General features: G+C 42.2%; 1 pseudogene; it reads right to left on the bottom strand.

The window, feature by feature from the left end:
* LOC105075409 (E3 ubiquitin-protein ligase RBBP6-like) overlaps window positions 1-25148 on the bottom strand; it is a 48101-nt pseudogene that overhangs the window by 18205 nt on the left and 4748 nt on the right.

Genomic DNA, 25148 nt, shown 5'->3' with positions numbered 1-25148 from the left:
GAGTTGTAACACATTTTTCTGCAACTGAAGAAAGTCCCCCTTGTTTCCAGAACCTTCCAGCACACTCTTTTCCCAGTGTGATTGCTTAAGGATTTGGTTTGTACCTGCCCAGGTTTTCATAGTGTATTTACATGTGCATAATCTTTTTATAGATATGTGAGCTCATGCTGTGTATATTGTATTACTTGCTTTTTTTTTTTTCCAAATAAAGCAAACTAAGTTTATGTGAACTCACTGCAGTAAGAGAGACCATCACTCTGACAACCTCAGGAGTGTCTCAGAAGGGAAAAGTTAGAAGTTGGATAATTATAAAATTTTGGCTCTTGGCTCAGGTGGTTTAAGACACACAGGAAACTGAGGTTGGCACAGTTCATGGAACAATAGTTTAAGATAGGTAACAATGAGGAGAGAGTCTTGATGGGAGTCTTGATAAATTGTAAACTCATTTGCAACTGACTTGAATAGATTGTAGGAATTCCCTTTACTTTTACCATTTCTGGCACTTTTTGTTTATGTAGATCCAAGTTTCTGTCTGGTATCTTACTCCTTCTGCCTGAAGAATTTCCTTGAATATTTCTGATAGCATAGGTCTGATGACAGTGACTTTCCTCAGTTTTGGGTGGTATGAAGAAGTCCTTCATCTTTTAAAAATGCAAGTGAATTTTTCTGTCATGTTTTCTTTGTGGTAGTTTTAAAACCAGCCTCTGTTTTTGAAGCTACCTGTGAGGGTAACTTATCCATTAATGACATAGCTGTATCTTTTCACAGTGTCCCATACCCTACAGCTTAAGTACCTGCTCATAGTTATTTTAAAGCAGGGAATTATTAATTTTTGTTTGAGTTTTCTATGTGTTTTAAAAAAAATTTAGGTGAAATTCACATAACATAAAACTTACCATTTTATAGTTAAAATTCAGTGGCATTTGATATATTCACAGTGTGTACAATCATCACCTCCGTCTCATTTGGAAACATTTTCGTCATCCCCAGGCAGTCACTCCCCATTCCCCCTCCCTCCAGCCCTTGGCAACCACGACTCTGCTTCCTAGCCCTATGGATTTACCTATTCTGGGTATTTCATATAAGTGGAATCATACAACATATGGCATTTCTCACTCCGTTTACTTAGCACAATGTTTCTGAGGTTCATCCACATCGTAGCATCTATCGTACTTCATTCCTTTTATGGCTGAATAATATTGTATGGATATACCACATTTTATTTATCCATTCATCCACTGATGGACATTTGGTTTTTTTCCACTTTTTGGCTATCATGAATAGTGCTGCCATGAACATTCTTTTACAGGTATTTGGAATACCTGTTTTGGGTATATATCTTAAGAGTGAAATTTCTGATCATATCGTAATTCTATGTTTAACTTTTTGATGAACCTCATACCTTCATTTTTTTAAAGAAAGAAATGAAAAATTCTGTGGCAAATTGAGGATTATAACCCAGGAACAGCACCTCAGAAAGCTCTGGTAACTGTTCTGCCCATTAGAGGTCAAGGCACAGTTATTTAAGTTTTTTGAGACAAAGGGCTGGACGTTAAATGATGGTTTACACAGTCCAGATCTAGGCATCCTTGTGGCACCTTACAAGATCCAGAAGGAGTGTTATCTTTTAAGGCGTTGTCTTGTTGATGCTGTGAAAATGTTCCTCTTTGTTGTTCACCTTCACTTTTGAAAGGTGCTTTCGTTATTATAAAATTCTGGGTTTATAGTTGTAGGGTTTTTTGCCTTTTTGCTTTAAAGATCATTCTGTTGTCTTCTGAGTTGTCTGGGTTTCTTGGGTATATGGTTTTTTGCCTTTAATTTTAGAGAAATTTAACCATTAGTTCAAATATTTCTTATATTCTTTTCCTTTTGCAACTTCAGTTTATGCTAGACTGATATTATTCCATGACTTTTGAGTGTTCTTATCTGGGTATTATTTTTTTCCCATTTTCTTTTGTGTTTTGATTTAGATCATTTCTGTTGCCCTGTTCTTTTTTTGGGGGGTGGGTAATTAGGTTTATTTATTTTTTAAATTAATTTTTTAGTGGTGGTACTGGAAATTGAATCCAGGACCTCATGCATGCTGAGCACACACTCTACCCCTGAGCTGTACCCTCCCCCCACTGCCCTGCTCTCTGAGTGCAGTGATTCTTTCCTCAGCTGCATATAGTTTGCTGATGAGCCTGTTAAAGTGATTCTTCATCTCTGACATTGTTTGTAATATCTAGCATTTCCGTTTGACTATTTTATAGTTTTCTATCTCTGCTGAAATGATCTATTCAGGCAGGTTGTCCACCTTTTCCATTGGAACATATGACATATTAATCATAGTTATTTAAAATTCTCTGATGGTTCCAAGATCTGGGTAATCTCTGTGTACAGTTCTGATGATTGCTTTATTTTTTGACAGTAAGTTGTTTTATCTTGCTTTTAAAATGTGTCTTGACATTTCAAATTTAATGTTAAATGTCATTTTAGAAGAATAGATGAGACCAGATATATAGTATGTGTGCCCAGAAATGGGCATGTCTCTTCTGTCAGGTTGTTAGTATGGAGGGTGTGGTCAGTCTAGTCATGAGATGAGCTAGGTTTTGATTTCTTTGGTGATGTCATTACCCCAGTGTATCATAGACTTCAGATTCCTTTAGAAGGGGGCTGCTGTGAACTTGTGCTGAGAGTGATGTCTGGGGGATGCCAGAGGGTTTTTCTCAGTGTTCCTGCTGTACCATCAGCTTTGAGAAGTCCCCACATACCCATGCCACAGAGAAGGTGTTTCTCCCTGCTGCTGCCTCTCCTTCAGCAGTAGACTGCTATTGCTTATTCTTGGTGCCAGGCTCATGTTGGGAGTGGTAGGAGGTTTTCTGTTGCCCTAGTCATCCTTAGTCTTAGGCAGGCTCTGTATGTGTGGGTTTTGGGACTGAAGTTTTTTCAGCATTCCTGCCTCTCTTCCTCACAGCAGGCAAACTTGCCTTGTATCTGCAGTTAATCATGGGTGGAAAAGAGTTTCCTTCTGCTCTTCCAGTGCTAATAGACCTGTGCTTGGTATAAGGATAGGATCTGGACTTCAGAAGGTTTTGCTTTTTCACTGCTGCCTAGTATTCTAATGCTTCAGATGTGTCCTAATCTAGTTAATTTATTCCCCTACTGATACAGACATTTTTGCCATAAAATGCCATAAAAATGGTGCAGGCTACTTTGTCTGCCTGTAAATGTTTCCTCAGAATAGATGCCCAGAAGTGGAATTTCTGGGTTGAAAGGTACACAGTTTAAAGTTTTGATAGATAAAAACTGAATACCTTGATTTCTTGCTTACTATATTGACCTCCTTTCAATTTAGTTAAAAAAAAAAAAGCTTTTGTTGTTGGGAGGGGTTCAAACAATAGGAAGAACTCTGATAAAAAATTATGTATGCCTCTGATAAGGAGAACTTGTCATTTAGTGGATTTGGGGGGGCAACCTTCCCATTCCATGTCATAAACCACTATCTGATGTTCTCACCATACCTCTGGAAGTGCCCTCTCAGTATCTCCTCTGTACACCTTGCTGGTCCAGTGCAGAGTCTCCAGGTCACAGTCTCTGATGGCCTGGACCTTGCTCGGAGCAACCTTTTCTTTACTGTTCAGACGGCTAGTGACAGGTTCAGATCTGTTTGAACTTATCTATGCCATTATTTTAATTTTTTTTTTTAAAAAGCTTAGGATCCGTAATTTATATCATAGTTGAGAATATTTAGGAACACTTCATTTGTATGGAGAGTCTTTTACCTAGCAACCTCAGTTATCTGAAATAGTCAAAAAGGGAAAGGGGGAAAAAGCGTTACATTAGTGAAAACAGATGTCGCAAAGCCCATGGATTAAAGGTCATCACATTGCATTAATAAAAATAAAAACAAAAACCCTTCCATGCTCTCAGGACATACTTTGTTTCTTAGTGTTAATACCTTTCATCATCTGTGTTTTTCAGTTGCCAGGAGATTGGACTAGAGGTTGGAGAGTATTGTTTTGGACAGACATACTAGGCCCAACAAGAAGCAATAGACAGGAGGAACACTAAAGCAGAGGCAACAATGTGGGTTGTCTGGTCTACCATGGCCTCGGAGGGCGCCTGCCACTCTCCCAAGCAATGCTCTGCTGCCTTACCCTCTAGTGGGAGGCTGTGCCAGTGGGAAATCAGCGTGGGGCAACAGCAGTCTGGAACTTTATTGGTTGTTGAACACACTTGGCTGGTTCTTGTTACTCTAATGATGAATAAATGAAGACCGTCCTTGATCTATTCAGAGCCTACCATGTGCCAGATACTTTACATGTGTTATTTGTATCCTCACAACGACCTTGAAAAATAACTGCTTCTTGCCCTCATTAGCTAAGTGAGGAAACCCAGGATGGAAACAGAAACACCTTGGCCCTAGATCATATATCTAGAAAGAGGTGGAGCTGGGGTTGAAGCTCTGGAGACCACCTTCTTTACCTTGCCCTTCATTAACACATATGTTAACCAGTTCTGTCTTTTGGAAAAAGGAGAACCCTAGAATGCGCCTCTTCCTTAAACGGGGAGTGGAGATTTATGGACGGTCCCCTTGCAGCTGGGAGACTCCCTTATGGACCCAAATTCTGGAGACGAAGCCCTCTGGGGCTCTACACTCAGGCAGTGAGTGGAGTGGCTTTTGAAGACTGTATATGCCCAGTGCAGTGCTGGCAGCTGTGCAGGAGATAATGGAAGAGGAGAACATGGTCTTAATCTCCAGAACTTCTAGTTTAGCTGTGGAAACAAGACACTCAAAAAGAAAATAACAAGGGAGCCACCATATCCCTTGCTTTATTTAACTGTTGTTTTTGTTTGTTTTGCTTCCTGGTGTCTGTGCTGTCTTCACGCGAGTGCGCCGTCTGGGCACCAGGCCCTGGAAGGTCAGACAAAGGCGAGCTCCGTCTGGGAGGTAGGGGGGTGGCTGGGGGACTCAGGTGGACTTCCCAGATAACATGCATTTGAAATAGGCCTTGACCTATGGGCAGAGCTCGAGAGAGAGGCCAGGAAGTGTGAGGTAGTCTCTGGGTGGTGACTATCAGAAGCCCAGTTCTCTGTTCAGTCTCTTAGGTGGCCTGTCTTCACGCTGGGCTGGGTGGACTGTGTGTTATTTATCACCTAAATGCCCATCAGCCCTTAAATGCAGAGAACCAACTCAGTCCTGGTTGATGATGGAGATTTGGAGTCGAGAGTCCTCCCTTTTTGTGTCCCACCTGCGCTGGTTCCTCAGTGGCCCTTCCAAGTGCCAGCCTTTGCTCTTATTCATTGAACACCACCTGCATGTGCTGGGCACAGGGGAACAAAGGTGAATAAGACATGTTTCCTGTCTCGACTAGCTCACAGTCTTGTGGGGAGACAGGTATGCCACACGGCTGCTTGTGGATGCCCAGACGAGGTGGTTGAGGCAGCTCCCTGTCCCCCGTGCCTTCTCCCTGTGACAGAGGTCTTCTGTGTGGCCTCCACCCTCTGTGTTGAGAATGCTTTTCCCTTTCCTCTGCTGAGCAGGGAAGATCATTCCAATTCAGGGATTTTCCTGCTGTCCTGTTTATGCTGCACATGGGACAAGGACCTCAGGGCCAAGGTGGCTCATGCAGCCAGGATCCCTGAGCGCTTTTGGGTAGGGGTTCTGTCACAGGATTCTCCAACCAGCAGAAGATGGGATGGGCAGCTCCTGGAACCAAGGGCCAGTGAGGCAGTGGCAAGTTTGCAGCCCATCTCTGTAGAGAGAGCCCCTCCATGCCAGCACCGTTTGAGGTGGTGGGAACTACGGTCATTAAAAGAACACAGAAACGGGGCAAAGTGGTGAATTGCTTGACTGGGGAAGGGGTTCTTGTAAGTTGGGTGAGTAAGGCACCCTTTTGAGACAGGTTTTCTGCCTTGATGCCCTGGTTGAGGGGTGGGGTCTCCCAAGGGCTCACTAGTCTTACTATTTTGTGTCTTTTATTCTTTTTTTAAAGTCACTTCAGGGATCCCAAAGGACAAGGACCATCAAAAGGGGATGTTGATGGTGGTGGCAGAAAATTACTTTAGTCTGTCTGAGACAGTTTTAGAAATTTTCACAGGGGAACTAAAACTTCCTGGATGTCCAAGAGAAGGGAGAAAGGTTTGCTGCCCAGGCAATGGAGACTGTGCAGGAGAGGTGGGCAGTGCTGGTGGAAAGGCCAGGAGGGCCAGGCAGGGGTGGGGTCAGGAAGGAGCCCAGCTCCTAACGGCGGGACTGAAGGCTGTAGAAAGGAGAACGTGGGCTAGCTAATGGTTGTCAGAAGTGTGGCCTCTGTCCCTAGAGATCGGCCTAAGGATTTCACAGCAACAAGGGGATGTACACAGTCAGATCTGTGTTTCAGAAAAGCTCATGCCAGGTTAGGGCTCATGTGTGTCTGTTTCAGAGCCCAGAAATGCTCCTTCTTGTACCTCCCACCTTCTCCCTTCTAGTTCCGGCCTCCATGTCAGTAAACATTGTTCTGAGAGGCCACGCTCGAGATGCTGTTTGGGTTCAAGGGGCCAAGTACAGTGGCAGGAGGAACATCACCTCAGAGAGACACAACAGTAGACAAGGTATGTTGGTGGCAGAAGAGATGGGGTCTGGGGTGCCTTTCCCTGGTCAGGGCAGCAGCCGGGACAGTCACACTGCCATCAGCATTTGGAATAGGAAGAGGCCTTGAACCCAAGCCACTGTGCCCTCACTGCCTTTCAGCTCCCATAGGCCTTCATCTTCTAGAGCCCCTCTGCTCTGGGCTCAGCTCTCCAAGCACAGAGCATCATCAGCTCAGTCATGGCGAAAACCTTCATGGAAACCACAGTGATCAGGGTGGGAAAAAGCTGCATGAGAGGAGGAGTTGGTCTCACACAGCAGGGGCAACTTATAGATGACAAAGTGGGGAGAAAATAGAAGCCAAGGGGTGCGGATGTGTTTGTCATGAGAAGAGGCACTGCCATCAGTGTGATGCCTTTTCCGGGGTCTCCAACTGGACTGCCAGCCCTGGTGGCTGTAGATGGAGGGTTCAGAGCCTCCTCCAGCTCAGGTCTTTCTCTCCTTCTCCCACTTGCCTGCCTTGAACGTGGGCTTGCAGAGTTGGGGAATTGCAGGTTATCCTGAGCCAGGGAAGCAGGTGTCACTCCATTGCCTCTGGAACAACCCCACTGTGTCTCCCAGCTAAGGTGTCCTCCAGTTGGCTTTTTGATGGAGTGCTAAGTGTACCCGGCTTTTTTCTGAGTGCTCAAGATACAAGGGTATTGAATCAGACATGGGCCGTGCTCTTGAGATGCTGACAGCTACCTGATGATCCTGATGCTAGGAAGGTTCATCACCTTCCCACAGAAAGGCACGGGGGACACTTCAGCCTCTGTTGGGACTGTGCAGTGGGCACTTCATTTAGAGATGAGTGCCCTGCAGAAACAGGCCTTTTACTGAGCATCACTTTTATCATGTTTGAGTTTGAGATTGCAAACAAATGTGTGTGCTGTTTATGGAATCACTCAGTGGAGTTTAAGTTTAAAACAATGCGTGGACATTAATGAGGATTTAGTAATTACTCTCAGGGAGGGAAGGACTAGAGTAGGGGAGAGGCACACAGTCCTTAGGGCCTAATTCTGCTGCCAGAGAGGAGCATCCGGTGTGATACAGCAGAGGCTATCTCATAGCTGAGAAGAGTGAGGGCAAACATGAGCCAAGGGGTGGATACTTTCTCTATGCTAAATATGAGCTTATCTTTAGCATGGTTTTATCTGCCGGACCCTCGTGAGGCCTGGCGTGTGGGTGAGTCCTGTATAGAGATATTTCATTTGCTGCTGCCAGGTAATGTGGGGATATCATTGGTGGCTCAGTGTCCACCTCCTGAGTTCCCAAAATATGGGAGTGTGTATTTAAACTCCAAAGCCTCTGAGTCCTGGACCTTGGTTAAGAATTCCCTGGGGACTGTCTTCCTGTGTGAACTTTTCTAAATTTCCCCTTTATCTGACAGGAAGTATTGCTTTTAGAGAGTCCCAATTTTGTGTGTCCACCTGAGGAGTGTCTTGGCTCCAGCACCCGCTAGAGCAAAGCCAAAGGCCTCGCGTGGGCATTGGAGGCCAAGCCTCTTAAAACATAGTCCTTCCCACCACACTCCCCAGCCTGAGGCAGGTACGGCAGCTGTTTATAGGCTCAGGGCCCTGGACTTCTGCCCCCTTGGCATTCTAGCCCCTGGGGTTTTTTTCCTTTGCCTTCTTGCAAACTCAACTATGCATTAAAATTACATTATATAAATTGCACCCAACATTTGCTAGGTGTTTTGTTGCCAGAAGCTCTTCTGGTTATCCTGTCTGCCCTCATGCCAGAGCAGAAGCCTCACAGATGCAGCAGGAAGGGTAGGAGTCTTTGGTGTGGGAACTTCCCAGGGGTCGGGACAAGAAGCTTGGCTCCATGGACACTGGGCGATAGAAGTTACACGCAAAGCCCCTGGGACCTTAGCCCCTGATTTCTGGCTGAATGAGTAGGACCTGATTCAGCGCTTGGTAGAGGGAGTCCCGTTCCATTGACCAAGAATTAACCAGCTCTCCTAGTCCAACAAGCCCTGTCTCTTCTCAGTATGGGGTGTGACCATTTATGGAAATGCCTGCAAACCCTCATCCCACCTGCAGCCTCAGCATCATACTGTGCCCCGGTGGCTGGGTGGGGATAAGTGGCAAAATTAATTTACGACATCTTGCTTCTTCTGATCCTTCCTGTCTTCACTTTATTCATGGCAGGTACATAAAACTCCTAAAGAGACCAAAGGTAGCCAGAGAGACCCTGAGAGCCAGGACAGTTAGATACGGCTTCTCTGGGAATATGACCATCTCCAAGGTATGTCTGAAGGTTTACAGTGAATCTTTTTTTAATTAAAAGTGTCAGGACACACTGCACAATTAAAAGGAAAATCAAGCCCTGTGGATTTAAGATTGCCCTCTGTAGTGGCCATTTTCATCTGAAATGCCTAAAATTAATGCATGTTACATTTTAAAATGTATTATACACGTTCACATTAAAAAAAAAAAAACTCAGGAAAGAGTAACTAGGGAAATTGAAACACACACTTCAGTGATAGTTTAAAAAAAAGCCCATTCATGAGATCGCCTTTTAAGGTTCTATAAAAACAGCCCTAGTCAGCTCGCTGCTAAGAAAACGTCTTCAAGGTTGAATCTGAGAGCTGTGATTCACTCGAGTATCCTGAAACCGTTGCCCGTTCCTCCCTGGACCCTGTGGCTCCTTCTGTCTGCCCACCTCTAGTCTTGTCCTCTTGTTTCCCCTTTGTTAATTTCTGACACTTGCTTCTTGGTGAAGCTGTTTCAGACAGAGGGAATGAGGGAGAGCCTCCCCATGGCCTCACATCACCTTCCTGGGGCTGTCCTCTCTGTTTTAACGTGGCTGCCATTCAGAGGGCTGCTTCCTCCTCCTAGCAGCTGAGGGCTTTTGCGTTGAAGAGGATTTACCAGCTGTCAGGTTGCGCTCTAGTGGATGATGTTTGGCTGTTATCTCTTAGGGCCAGACCTGCCTTCCCCACTTCCAGTCCACTTATGCAAACCCCCAGTCCTTTAGGACTCAGGTCCAGGTCCATCCCCTCCAGCTGACCCTCCCCTCATCGGGATGACACCATTCTGGGAAGTGGCGTCAATTTTATTGTCTGCACCACTCGTTTTATTCAAGGACCCTTGACCAGAGGACCGTGGTGGCTGCTGTTTGGGGAGGAACATGAGTAGAGTGGTGCAGAAGGAAAGGGAGCGCCACCTGGTGGTGAGTCACTTGGGTAGAATACCGTCAAGGAGCAGCAGTGACAAATGTCACAGCCAACTCCGCCACCTCTGGCTTGCTCATTCGTAGGTTCAGCAGACCCTGCCTTACTTAGCTATCAGCTAGTCTCACCTCTGCCTCTTCTTTCTGGGAATCCTAAATTTAATTCTTCAGAGGCAGGGAACACTTCATCTTTCATATTCCTTTGACACCTAACACAGGGCTGGGTGTGTCAGAGATTACCAACAGGTGCGTGTTGAATGAATGAATCAGTGAATGAGTGAATGTGTGCTCTGAGGACCAAATACGACTTCTCTGTTCCTAAATTCCCAGGCATCAGATAGCCATCTCAAAATCTGTAGTTTTCTTAATCACCTCAAATCCAAAATGCCTAAAATTGTCCTTTTTTCTTTTCTCCTTCAAATCGGCCCTCCTTCCTGACATTCCCAGCAGAAACCTCAATCATTTTGGAATCCTTCCTCTCTTGGTACCTGAATCACCAAAACCCATCGAGTTGGTTATTTTCTTTTACTTCCACATAGCGACAACCTTAATTTATCACCCAAGCGTGGACTTTTGAAAAAAGGCTTCTGCTTCATTGCTTTGTGCAATTCAACTGGGCTCATCTTCCTAAAACATTCCTGGTTCAGGTCACTCAATGACATTTAAAAAATAAAAACAGCCATGGCTCCTGTAACCAGCAGAATACCATTCAGATGCCTTAGCCTGCGCTCGGGGCCTCCCTAGTCTGACTGCCAGTTCCTGGCCTGCCTCTCTCCACCCGCACTTTGCAAAGTTCCTGTCCAGCTGGACTGGTTCCCTCACTGGCTCCCCAGAAGGTCTCTGAGATTCCTACATCTCTTTGATCATCCTGCCCTTTTTGTTGGGTCTTTCCAAATGTTGCCCCAAGCTCAACAAGTTCAAGTCCCATTTCTTTAACCCCTTCAGTGCCAGCCACTTGCAAAGACCACAGGCTATTTACCCTTGAAGGTCTTGAAGCTTAAACTTCAGGACCCCACACTACCAAGCTCTGGGCCTTATTTTATATGTGTGACTTTGCATTATTTTTCTTAGAAAAGATCTCCCAATTTTATAAACTTCCAGCCCATCATAAAACTTGTGTCCATCTCTGTTTCTGCCCATGGGTAGCTCATTTGCTGTTTAGCTGATCTGTGGGGCTGAGTTTGCTTACAGGTGTCTTATTACAATAGGAATGGAATTTCTGGAAACTCAGAGCTCACACGTAGTTTTCCATTTCTTTTCCGTTTGGATCAAATTCCCAAGTGGGTGTTGACATATATTTGGGGCAAAATTTAAGAGCTCCTGGCTAGAGCAGAGACAGGGAAGATTTTGCCCTTGGCATCAAGGGATGTACTGTTGGGAAAATTAAGTACAAATGGCTGTGGAAGGAGGAGGGCAGGGTAGGTACCATACGAGAAGTACACGCAGTGCATTTCTAGGCCTGGTATTGTACCCTCAGTGTCCCTACATCCCAACAGGACATCCTGATATGCTGGGAGGGGGCCAGTCAGCAGCTGGGCCTCAAGATTGACAGTCAGGTAGTAGGAGGAGGTTGAGCTGCTTCCTGTGCCTGGACCCCCACCCTCCATCCCAGACCCCTCCGCAGTAGCTGATGAGGCCGGGTGTTCCTCATCCTGCCTGTCAGCTCCTTCCTGCCTTCCCCAGCAACTTGTGGCCAAGAAGGAGGGAGGCGTGCTTCTCAGGCATGCTTTCCAATGTGCGAGTCTTCTGGGAGAGCCCTTCACTGCTTCCACTTCTGTTTCTAAATCCCCTGTGCCCATGAATCAGTCTGAGTGTGTAAAATCAATGAAAGCAAAAAACTAAATCTATATAATTTGCATTGGATAGACAGAAAAAGGGGAGAAAACTGGAGGAGAGGCCTTGAGTCTGGGGAATAGGGGGTTCTTGAAGTTAAGTTTCATTAGCTTCAAGGCCATAGCATCTGGTCAACCTTGTTCTTCCTTTTGAGCTAAACTATTCCTCAGTTTCCTTGATTTGGAACCCCTCACGATCATCTCTTTGAAGAGTTCCCTGTTTCAAGTGTAAGGACATATAAGGAGAAGCCATAGCTTGCTGTCTGGATCAGGAGTCAGGAAATCAATTTCCTTTCCTGAAAAATTGGTACTGATGCTTCCTTCTCCGAGTCAAAGAGTCTAATGTCACCCATCTGCTGCTTTCTCTGCTTTCAATGCCAAGAAGCTCAGAGCTACATTTTGTGCACAGTTAATTAACACCCGCCTCCTGAGGCTAATTCTTTGGGATTATATTGCTCTACTCCTCGTCTACCACCTGGCTCCCCCTACCCCCCTACTTTGTGTTAAGCTTTGGTTCTATTATATTTAAATAGATTTATATAGGTCAGTTTGAAGCTTTTGCTGAACCCTCATTTCACCGTTTCCCATGCCTTTTCATCTTCTCCCTTTATGAGAAACCTGGGTCCGCCCCCAGCTAGGGACCCATGGTGGTGTAGCTTCCTTCCTTTCAGGACTGAGCAGAAGGGTTTTCTCCTCAGCAGTGGCCTCTGATGGCGGCTCCTCCCAGGCCTGACAACAGCTCCGAGGCCTCCTTCCGACCCAGCTTCTGAAAAACAGCTTTAGGAGGCTTTTGTGTTTACGGGACCCGTGTTAGGCCCTGGCTCCCTAACCCCTTGAAAGGACTACTTGTTTCCCTTTCTCCCCATCTTCCAACTTCTTTCCTAACGTAGGGAGAGGAACAGCAGCCCTGAGGGCTTCTTTGTAAGCTCTTCTTCCTTGCCTTCCTCTCTCTTCTGGACCCAGTCACTCTAGCAACTTGGACCTGGGAGGCGGGGCCAGTCTCAGCAGGCTTGGTTGCCCTGGCAACATGGGTGGGGCTAAGTCTGCCAACGGATGACAGTTATTCAAGAGGTACAGTTGGTCTTCACTAGCTAGAAGGGTTGATGGAAGGCGGGGGAGGGCAGTGACTAACTGCATTTCACAGATGAGGGGCGTGGCTTGATCAGAGTCAATGAAGCTGGGACTAAAACCCAGTGTCCTCTCTCTAAACAGAGGATATCACGCTATGTGCCATGATAGCTCCAGTGTCACCTCCTGCTCTAAATTAGAGATGCCGCGCCTGAGTGCATCTCAGAGATGCTCTTACTAGATGGCCAAACATGGCCTGATTCTGATCCAGGAGAAAAATCTAATGCCATAGTCCATTTATGGCAAGTTTGCAAAGGTGGACTGAGGATGCCTGAATCAGAATTGTCTAGGATGCTTGATTCAAATGTCAAGTCTCAGGCCCCCTACCTACTTACTCCCAGGGGATGGGCCTGAGAAGATGAATTTTTAAACACACCTCCCAGGTGACTGATATTTTGAGGACCACAGATATGGGGGATGATATATCTGCATATATAGATATGCAAGGATGAGCAGAAAATTATATTTACAGTTTTTAAAAATCAACTTTATTGAGGCATAGTTTAATACAATAAAATATGCCTATTTAAGATGTGCAGTTTGAAGGGCTTTGACAAATGTTTACATTTTTGTAACCATCATCACAATTCAGATAAAGAACTTTTTCCCTCATGCAGTCAATCCCCACCATTCACCCTCAGACCTACTGATCTGCTTTCTGGTACCACAAATTAGAGTTACCCTTTCTAGAGCTTCACATAAATAGAATTATGCAGTATGTCCTCTTTTGTGTCTGACTTCTTTGCTTAGCATGATGTTTTGTTTGTTTGAATTTTTACCCCTTTAATGGAGGGAATGAGGATTGAACCCAGGACTTTGTGCATGCCAAACACACACTCTACCGCTAAGCTATAACCCACACCCCATCTAGCATGATGTTTTTGAGATTCATTCATGTTGAATTTATCAGTGGTTTGCTCCTTTTTATTGCTGAGTGATAGCCCATTATGTGGATATCAAGACTTTGTTTATGCATTCACTTGATTTGGTTTGGGTTGTTTCCAAATTTGGGCTATTATGAATAAAATTGTTATAAACATTGTACAACCCATCCAAAGTTAGTTTTTGTGTATGGTATGAAGTAAGGATTAAAGGTATGTAGTTGTTCCAGCACCATTTATTGAAAAGACTCTCCTTTCCCCCATTCAAAGTCAACTGACCGTTTTTGTATGGAGTTCATTTCTAAACTTTATGTTCCGTTAACCTGCGTGGCTTACCCTTAAGCCAGTTTCCCACACTGCTGATTACTGTAGCTTTATAATAAAACCTAAAATCGGGTAGTATGAGTCCTCCAAATTCTATTATAGGTTCTTTGCATTTCCATGTAAATTTTAGAGTCAGTATATCAATTTCTACAAAAAGACTGCTGGGAGATTGATAGTGGTTATATTGAATGTGTAGATACATTTGGGGAAAATTGACATTTGACCTTACCAAGTCTTTTAGTCAGTAAATATGATATATCTATTTATTCCAGTCTTTTTAAATTTTAGGAATTCTTTGAAGGCTTTCAGTATGCAGATCTTGCATGTATTTTAATTTATTCCTAAATATTTCGTATTTTTGGCTACTATTATATCATTTTCCAGTCATTCTTTGCTGGTATGTAGTATATGAAAATACTATTGATTTTTGTTTATTAACCTTGTATCCTGCAACCTTGCTAAGCCCTTATTACCTCTAGTAGCTTTGTGATATATTCTTAAGGATTTTCTACATATAGGATCACATCAATGGTAAATAAGGATAGTTTTACTTCTTCCTTTCCAATCTGTTTATCTTCTTATTTCTCTCTTTTTGCTTTATTATAACGGGTAGAGTCCTCAGTAAAATATTAAATAAAACTGGTAAAGGCATTCTCTTAATCTTAGGGGAGAAAGCATTTGATCTTTCATCCTTCTGTGTGATGGTGTCTGTGGGATTTTTGTAACATGTTACATAACCACAGTATAATTATCTGAGCCAAGAAATTGACATAGATCCAATACTATTAGTGAATCTGCATACCTTGTTCAGACTTCACCAATCTGATGTTTTTTTCTGTCCTAAATACAATCCAGGACCCTACTTTGCATTTCATGGTCCTGTTCCCTTAGTCTCCCCCAATTTGAGGCAGCTCGTGACTTTGGCACTTCTGTAAAGTGTTATTTTGCACAGTATTTCCTTAATTTGGCTTTGTCTGATATTTTCTCATGATTAGGTTGAGGTGATGCAATTTTGCCAAGAACACTGCCGAAGTCAGTTGTGCCCTCTCAGTGCATTTTATCAGAAGGTACAGGATGTCAATGTATCTTATTGTATTGTTACTTTCAGCATTTCCTTAAGTGTTTTCTGCCAGGTTTGTTGACTGTAAAGTTACCATTTCTCTTTTACAATTAAGTATCTTCTGGGGACATATTTTGAGACTAGTCAAATATTTCCTTTTTGTCATACTTTTTGCCCACTGATTTTGGCATCAATTGAGGAGTTTTGCCAGCAATAATTAGTACCATGGTGTTCCCCAAATGGTGATTTTCTATCTTCATTTCTTCTACATGTATAAATTGGAATTTTACTAAAAGGAAGAACTCTCTCTTCTTCATTATTCACTATTTATAACAGTGTGGACTCACGGATGTTTATTTTAGCCTGTGGGTTATACTCCATTAGTATTGTTACATTTCCTTGTTCAGATCATCCCTGACCTGGCCCTTGGGGGCTCCTTTAAGTTGGCTGCTGACATGCTCCCATTATACATGTGACTTGGATTTTTTTTTTCCCCGTTAACTGATTTTCCCCCTAGTTCTAGGTAGCACTTTCTTTCTTCTTCATATACCCAATTACTTTAACTGTGCATCGCATTTTAAATCTTACGTTTGTAAGTTTAAGTCTTATATTAGAAGTGCTGTATTTTGTTGCGTTATTTTAAAGAGTGCTTGGATTTGTTTCGGTAGGCAGGTAAGATACTCATGGTTCATCTCAGTTCTTTTGAAACTTACTTTCTAAGTTTTAAAGAGCAGGTCTAGACTATCCTATCCTCTAGGGTTATTTCAGCCATACTATTAAGGCATGGCACTTAGGTGATTTATATTAAATCCCCTATGTATGCAACAGAGTTTCTCCACCCTGGCTTATAGGAGATAAAATGATTCCCTGCTCCGTGTGAGCTCTGAGAATTGTTTGCTTAGAGCTCCCTGGAAAATTTCCTTTCCCTGTAGTTCCTGTCCAGGCTCATCGAGTTTTTCTGTCTGCATGCTTAGATTTATATTCAGCCAAAGATTCAGACCCCTCTTGCAGATTTTTGGAGCTCTTTCTCTGCACAGCTCCGTCCTCTCCAGGACTCTGCCTTGTAAATTCTGCTTCAGCCTCTCCGTGTAGTAAAAGCTCATCATAGTATTAATTTGCATTTCTTGGATGGCTACTGATGTTGGACATCTTTTCACGTGCTTATCATCTTTATGTGCCCTTCGCTGCAACATTTCTTCATGTCTTTTGTCCATTTTCTAATTGGAATATTTGGATTTTTTATTGTTGAATTTTGAGCATTCTTTATATATTCTAGAGATGAGACCTTTGTCAGATGTGATTTGCAAAAATCTCAGTCTCTAGCTTGCCTTTCCATCCTCTTAAGGTCTTTTACAGAGCAAAAGTTTTTCATTTTGATGAAGTCCTATTTATCAGTTTTTTTTCTTGTATGGATTGCCATGTCTAAGGACTCTTGGTGTCATGTCTAAGAACTCTTCACAAAGCCCTAAGTGCAGAAGATTTTCTCCTGCTTTCTTCTAGAAGTCTTATAGTTTTACATTTTAAATCTATGACCCATTTTGAGTTAATTTTCATGTAAGGTGTGAAGTTTAGGTCAAGGTTCATTTTTTCCCCTAGGGATGTAACTGATCGCTCATGAATGTCTTTTTTGCAGTTGGTTTGTTTGTGTTGAGATCTGAACAAGAAGCCATTCTAATTGGTCCTAAAGCACAGTAGTGGAGGAAATTGCTCCCACTGGGCAAAACTTCACCCAGTGCAACTGGCCATTCATTTGCCTGAAATTGGACATGACCAGAGGGATTGGTCTACCCTGGTTCATGGACAGTGGCTATGGTTTGGCTGGCTGGTCAGGGACTTGGAAGGGACACAATTAAATGGTCACAATGGGAAGGTTCAGGGGAAGAGGTGTGTGAGTAGATCTCTTTGGCCAAAGAATGGGAAGATCTGTCCCAGTAGTCACCTAAGAGTGATTATAGCAGATTTTGATAGTCAGGAGAGTAAAATGATCTACTCCCTGGATGGCAGTTAGCTTCTTTCCCTAGCAACGTCTGTCCTTGCCTGAGAGCCTGAGTGTCAAAGTGGCCAGGGAAGCAGTGATGGAGCCTGTGCGTAGGCTCAACGACATGGATGTCCACTTCCTGCAGCCTCTCTGTCGACAGTCCCTGCTAAATGGCCAACCTGCCAACAGCAGAGGCCAACACTGAGAACCCCTACCACAGCACCATTCTTGGGGAGAATCAGTGAGCCACCTTCAGCCTGTAAGGGGCAGTATTTTGATCTCACTGACATAGACACCTACTCTTGATGTGGATTTGCTTTTCCTGCCTGTAGTATTTTTTTTTTTCCAAAACTAGCATCCATGCACTGACAGAATACCTTATTCACAAAGCTGTTATTCCACTTTGCATTACATCTGACCAAGGAACTCATTTTACAGCAAATGAAGTAGAGCAGTGAGCTCGGGCTCATGGAAATCACTGGCTGCCACATTGCCTTGGTTACCGTAACTTCCTAGGAAGTCTTGAAATCAGGTAGTGTTTGATGTGCTCTTACTTTGTTCTCTTAAAAATTGTCCTGGCTGTTCTAAATTCTTTGCATTTCCGTGTAACTTTTAAAATAAGTTTGTCAATTTCTACCCAAAAGCCTGCTGGAATGTGAATGGGATCATTTTGATTCTGTAGGTGAATTCTGAGAAAACTGACATCTTAACAATATTGAGTCTTCAGCCCGTGCACGTGGCATATCCGTCTCTTTACTTAAGTCCCCCTGACTCTCTCTTAGCAGTGTTTTGCAGTTTTTTGGTACACAGGTCTTGTGTACCTGTTTTGTTAAATTCGTTCCTAATGATCGTGTGGTTTGTGATGCTGTTGCTCCTGGGACCTCGGGCTTGGCTTGCAGAAGGGCTCTGACTTGTACTTGGGCTGACACTGGGGCTGCCTCAGCTCCGACTCCTGCTAAGCCCGCCTGGCCGACTGCTGCTGTGTCCGGACTCTTTTGCTTGCTCCATCACGTTACTGTTCAGTTCCTTAGACATTTTTCCCTGAAGCTTCCTCTTCTTTTACAGATAACGTTACTTTCGCTGCCACCTTCTTCATAGTCTGGGTCAGAAGCAGCTTCACCAGTTCCTCTGATAAGTCAGGGCAAGGTCAGGAGGAGTGGCTTAACTGGGGTTTCGGCTGGAGATCATCCCTGTCAGTTTGCCCATGAAACTGCACTTTTCCAATCTGTGTGTCTAGTGGGTTAAGGATATGTATACTGTTATGTTTTGCTGCTTGATTCTTGGCTGTTCCTTGCTTCTCGGATATGCTTCTCATGATCCCTACAAGGATTTTTATCCACAGATTTTGTCTCTCCCCTTGAGCATGTAGTGTCATAAGTGGCTTTATAATCATGAAGGGTTTTTGTCTCTTGTGGGACTAGAATTACTCTTTTTGGAATGTCCTGTTCTTTTCTTAGGCAACTCTCTCTCCTCCCTTGGTGCATTTTTCTGTTCCCATGCAGAAGCTTTAGGGTCTTTTCCTCTAGGTACCTTTATTAGGCTGAGAAAGTCCCCTTCTGTTCCAGTGTTTTGCTGAGAGTGTTTTTAAATCACAAACAGTTGTTTAAGTTTTTTTTTGTGTATCTTGTGGTGATCATGATTTTTCTCTTTTATTCTGTTAATGTCATGAATTACACTGATTTTTTTCCCAAATGTTAAGCCAATTCTGCATCGCTGGGAAAAAGCCATGTAGTATCCCATGTAGAAGTATCCTTTTTATACTTTGCTGGATTCAATTTGCTAGTATTTTGTTAAGAATTTATGTTCATGAGAGATATTTGTAGTTTATTTTTCTTGTAATAACTTTGTTTTCCTTTTCAGGATAATGTTGGCATCGTAAAATGATGTGGGAAGTGCTCCCTTCACCTCTATTATGAAAATTTTAGTGTAAGATTGGTGCTATTTCTTCCTTAAATGTTTGATAAATTTCACCAGTGAAGCCATCTGGGCTATTATTTTCTTTTTTTTTTTCAAATAAATTGAATTTTTTTTATAAGTATAGTATATCATTTAGATGATCTCTTTTTTTATTGACGTAAAGTTGATTTACAATGTTGTGTTAGGTTCTGGTGTACAGCGTAGTGATTCAGTTTTATATATATATTTGTATTCTTTTTCATTGTAGGTTAGTACCAACTATTGAATGTAGTTCCCTGTGCTAGACAGTAGGACCTTGTTGTTTATTGTTTTATATATAGTAGTTTGTATCTGCTAATCCCAAACTCCCATTTTAGCCCTCTCCCCTCATTTGATAACTATAAATTTGTTTTCTATTTCTCTGAGTATGTTTCTGTTTTGTAAATAAGTTCATTTGTATCATTTTTATATTCCACATATAAGTGATATCATATGATGTTTGTCTTTCTCTGTCTGACTTACTTCACTTGGTATGATAATCTCTAGTTAATCCATGTTGCTGCAAATAGCATTATTTCATTCTTTTTTATGGCTGAGTAGTGTGTGTCTGTAATATATAAAACACAGCTTCTTTATCCCATCATCTGTCGATAGACACTTAGGTCGCTTTATGTCTTGGCTATTGTAAATAGTGCTGCTCTGAACATTGGGATTCGTGTATGTTTTCGAATTAGTGTTCTCTCCGGATATATGCCCAGGAGTGGGATTGCTGGATCATATGGTAAGTCTGTTTCTAGTTTTTAAAGGAGTCTCCATACTGTTTTCCATAATGGCTACACCAAATTACATTTCCCACCAGCAGTGTAGGAGGGTTTCCCTTTCTCGCACTCTCTCCAGCATTTATTGTTTGTGGACTTTAATGATGGCCATTTGGACTGGTGTGAGGTGATACCTCACTGCAGTTTTGATTTGCATTTCTCTGATAATTAGCATTAACGAGCATCTTTTCACGTGCCTGTTGATCATTAGATGATCTCTCTTATGTCAGTTTTTGTTATTTGCCCTTTTTAAGGATAGGTAATTTCATTATGTTAATGGGTTTTGGGGCATAAATTTGTTTATGTTATTCCTTTTTATTATGTTAATATTTGTAGGACTTGTAGTTATATCTTCTCTGTAACTTCTGACATGGGTAGTTTGTGCTTTTGCTTGGTAAGTTTAGAAGTTTATCAGTTTTATCACATTTTTTAAAGACAGCTTTTGGTTTAATTGGTTCATTGCTACTGTTTGTCCATTTTCTATTTCAGTATTCTTATTCTAGTCTTCATTTTCCACTTTATTTATTTTGGGTTGAAGCTGATCTTTTCTTTTTACTTTCTTAATATGGAAACTTAGGTGATTGCCTTTAGATCTTCCCTCTAAGCACTGCTTCACCTATTGGACAGTTTTTTTTTTTTTTATCTTTGCAGTTCTAATCGTGTCTGTTGATGGAAGGGCACTGGGGATGTCAAAGCTCATGTGGCTGTAGCCCCATCCATTGTGCCTCCTCATCCGATTTTAAAAAGGTTTTTGTGTCCATAAATTTCTAGACTGTTTAAAACCAATGAAGTGGGGATTTTTAGGTAATTTCCTACTGATTCTACCAGCTGTATCCTTCTACATAGTAAGACCCAGAACAGTTGCCTGAATATTCTGGGGGAAGAAGGTCTTCGTTTCAGATTTTGTGTTCTCTCTCCTGCTCAGAAAACTTGTTGCTACAAAGGGCCTCTTGTGTAAGACTCCTTTTTTCTCTTCTGTTTTCCTTCATGTGAAATAGTTTATGCTAAAAATACTAGCAGATCCAAGTTTTTTTGGCATGTGTAAAGATAAACTGTCTCTTCGTATTTGGCGGGTTTGTTAGAGAAATGGGCTTCTGGATTTGGTTCTAGTTTAGCAGGATTAAGAAGTGGAAATATATTGGAATGGGGATAAAGGGCATTTTAAATGATATTGGAAATCCTGTTTGGTGAAATAAGAGTAAATTAGTTTTTGCTCCATTTTTCCCACATTCCATTTTAAGACAGGTGGCCTTTTAAAGACAGGTGTTTTTGTTGCAGTGAGCATTTGATACATTGGCCTTCTTGGGCTTTCTCAGCAGGGATACAGACCTAGCCAAGTGACCTGGGGTGTTTTCCCTGAGTCAGTTTAGCATTAAATTTGGTCTCAGATATGGAGAGGAAATGGATAATCTCATAGTCTACTGATGTCAGAGGCTTCCTTCTCACCCTTTCTCTCCATATTTTCAATTCATAAGTCTTTTTGAAAAACTTTTGGACTTCCATTTCCAGGATACAGAAATTTGTAAGAGACCACTTCTGACTCTCATTGTAACAATGTGAGTAAGTCGAATGCACTATAAAATCATAGTTGTTAAAAACCCTTTAGAATTTATTTTATATATATATTTTTTTTTTTTGCAGGTAGGGAGAGGTAATTAGGTTCATTTATTTATTTATTTTTCATTGGCGGTACTAGGGATTGAACCCAGGACCTTATGCATGCTAAGCACACACTCTACCACTGAGCTATACCCCGCCTCCCCTCTCCCTGCCCCACTGAGCTGGTTTTTAAGCCAGAATTTAAAATGAAATAAATTCCAGAGTGGAAAGAGCCCTTACTAGGAGAATGAGACATAAGGCTGCTTTCATCAAAGGGGTATGGTGGATAGGAGAGCAGACCCATGGTAGATGGGGTGGTTTTGAAGATGCATTGAGAAACTAGCTGAGCAGGCTGACATTTCCATGAGCTGGGATGACGTACTGTATGCAAAATGGCATCTACCTGCCAGTTCTTATCTGTAGGGCTTCACCCACTGCATGGCCCTGGCCTGATGAAGGTAAAGGACAGAGAATGAAGGTAGAGAGAGATTTCCCTTGGAGAACTCATTGCTTCTTTCTAAGTCTTCACTGAGTACACAGCAGCAGCAGGGACAGGAAGGAAGAGAACCCCACACACGTGCCCACCAGTTCTTTACCAATGAGCACACAGTCAAAGAAAACATGTAAAAATGCAGGAAGATGTGACCCATAATCAAGAGGGAAAAATAGCCATTAGAAGCAGAACCAGGAAGGACCCAGATGTTGGAATCAGGAGACAAAGAATTATAACTCTATTAAAGTGTTCAGTGGAAAAGATGGGCAAAATAAATGAAAGGATGGGAAATTTCCACAGAGAATCTGAAACTCTATAAAAGAATAAAATGGAAATTCTAGAACGGAAGTGGAAATTTTATTTAAAGGACTTAACATCAGACTAGATACAACAGAAGGAAAGATCAGGAACTTGAAGACAGGTTAATAAAATTTATCCAAACTAATGACTAAGGAGAGAAAAATTAAATTGAATTTAAATTAAATTTAAAAAATTACAACACAGTTTCAGAGAACTGTAGGACGATATAAAACACTACAGTATATACGTATTTAGAATCCTTGAAAGAGAGGAGAGGGAAAGTGGGGCAGAAGGGATATTTGAAGGGATTATGCTTGAGAATTTTCAAAAATTAATGAAGATACTAATATATTCACAGATCTTAGAAGTTCAGGAAAACCGAAGTAGAATAAATACAAAGAAAACCATACCAAGGCACATCACAGTCAAATTGTTGAAACCAAAGTTAAAGAGAGTATCTTAAGCACTGTCAGAGAAAAGGGACATGTACATTTAAGGATATAATAATAAGAAGAATGATGGCTGACTTCTAATAAAAAACAGCAGAATCCAGAAGACATTGGAATTGCTTCTTAAAATGCTAAAGGAAAGAAAAATCATTCAAAAATGAAAAAAAAATTAAAGACATTTTCCCACAGAAAAAAAAGCTGAGAGAACTTGGCTCTAGTAGGCTTTCATTACAAGAAATCATACAAGAGTTCTCAGGCTAAAGGGAAATGATATTTACAGGAAGTACAACTTCCCCTCATTATAATATAATTAGCATCTTTGCATATAATTATTTGTCTGGACTTCCGAATATTTCCTTAGAATTTATTCTCTAAAGTAGAATTACAAGGACAAAGAATATGGTTAGAAATGTTATTTTTTACAACAGGAACTACCAGTAATTGATCTATCTCTGTGCCTATTTTTCCCTGATACATTTAGGGCTCTTTTCAGTGTGAACTTACTGTGAGTGATGGGTTTAACGGAAGCTTATGACAGCAAATAAAGTACATCAGTCTTCTTTCCTTCACCACTTCTGAAAAGTCTTCTGCTGAAGAGGCAGGTACAGACAACTCTTCAGTTTAAGGGAGTGGTTCTCAATCCCCTTTGTGCATTACCATTGCCTGTTTCATAGGAATATTATTAATTCTTAAAATGTGAATTATTAAATGCTTTAATGTGAATTAATATGGATTCAGTTTAATATGAATCCTCAGGGATAGACATGGGCATCTATATATATATTTTTAGAAATTCTCAGCTAATTCCAATGGGTAGCCAGTCTCAAAGAACCACTGTTTTAAAATTTTAAAAAGTTCGACCAGTGTTTAGTAGACACATGAAATTTTAAGTGTTGACCTGTTAAGTACTTTTGACCTTTGCTTTCTTAGGACTTGGATTTGCTTCTGATCATGGTTATACTTCAGACTTCAGACTGAAAAAATACAAGATGATCAGTCACATTTGAGTTTCAGATAAACAGCCAATACTTTTTTTTAGAGAAAGTATGTCCCAAGTATTGCAGGTGGCATGTTTATTTAAAAAATTATTGGTTGTTTATCTGATATTCAAGTTTAACTGGGTATTTTCTGTTTTTATTTGCTAAATCTAGCTGCACTCATCATAGTGACACCTCAGGATGCATCTGGTTTTTTGTGGCATCCCCTGCTCGGGCCGAGAATTGCTGTTGGGACTGTTTTCCGCAGAGGGTTATAACAGACTTCAACCTCAGGCTCTCTCTGCCCGGGGCAGAAAACTGTGTTCAGCCTTCTAAATTGAGCCCACACTTTCAACACACTCCGTAAGATCTTGGTGGCCCCTTGGAATGTCCTAACATCTGTTGTGGGAAGCTTTTACTGGTACAGAGGAGGGTTCCTAATGGCTATAAAGTATGTAATCGCCTCGTTAGATGTGAATAGAGAAGGAATCTTCTAGCGTGTCTACCTGTCAGTGAGCAGAACATGTGCTGTGGAGCCCGTTAGCTGTGTGTAGACAAGGGCAATTTACACCCATTAAAGGAGTACAACAGGGCATATTGTTTTGTTTTGTTTTTTGAGTGTGTGTGTATGTGTGTGTGTTCAGAAAATGCAGCTTTTCTCAATAAAAAAATGTTAAAAAAAAAAAAAAAAAGAAAAGAAAATGCTGCTTTCCCCTTTAGTAGTCAGTCTCAGAGGGCATGAACCAGGTTATACAAGTTGCCTGGGGAGGGGGGTCTCCTGTGTGTAAAGGTATTTCACCCTCAAGTTCAGTGGCTCCCTGAACCTTGAAGTTAGGTGAGGTCAAATGACATGGCTCTGCTCACGGCATTCTGGTAGGAAAGGACCCCCCAGGATCCAAAAGAGACCAGCCAGAAAGGAAAAGGGAGTCTGAAAAACCTGTTGGATTCAGAGCCCCCCACCCCCAGCGTGACTTGAGGAACAATATCTAAGCACGTAGTTGAGAAGTAGGGAAGAAGTGAAGTCTCAGAGCCCCAGTGTGGGACCCCACTGTAGCTCAGACAGGAACCAACACACCACCTGAACCGACCTTGTGGGAGTGGCTTTCGAGAGTGACACCTTGTGACGGCACCCAACAGTGGCAGCAGAGGGCTGCCAGATAGCCGGACTGAAGTATTCTTAGAGGATGCCGGGGAGAAGGGAGGGCTCCGAGGGAGAGCCTAGACTTCCTGTACAGAAGGGAGGGCAAGTGCTTAGGCAGTATGATAGGTGGCTCTACTGGGTTCACATCCTTGTTCTGCCGCTAAGAGGAGTTGACAAGTTACTGCATCTCTTTCTGCCTCAGTTTCTTTATCTGCAGAATGAGAATAGTAACTACCTATTTCCTGAGGTTGTTGTGAGGATCAAATGAGTTAATGCATGCTAGAATAGTGCCTGGCACATAGTAAGTGCTCAGGAAATTGTTCAGGTTGATATTATTACTGTTAGGAAAGATCAAAAGAGATGAGATGGTTTTGGCACCCAAGTGAGCTGATGCCATGACAGGCTGGGGGCAGAGGTCATGATTCCCACTTTGCAGATGATGCAACCAAGCTTCGGAGAAAGAAAGTGATTTCCCCAAGGGCATGTTGTATGATTTTATGGAC

Source organism: Camelus bactrianus, chromosome 11, assembly GCF_048773025.1.
Source record: "Camelus bactrianus isolate YW-2024 breed Bactrian camel chromosome 11, ASM4877302v1, whole genome shotgun sequence".
Classification (NCBI taxonomy): Eukaryota; Metazoa; Chordata; class Mammalia; order Artiodactyla; family Camelidae; genus Camelus; species Camelus bactrianus.
This window is presented reverse-complemented; position numbering and strand designations above follow the sequence as displayed.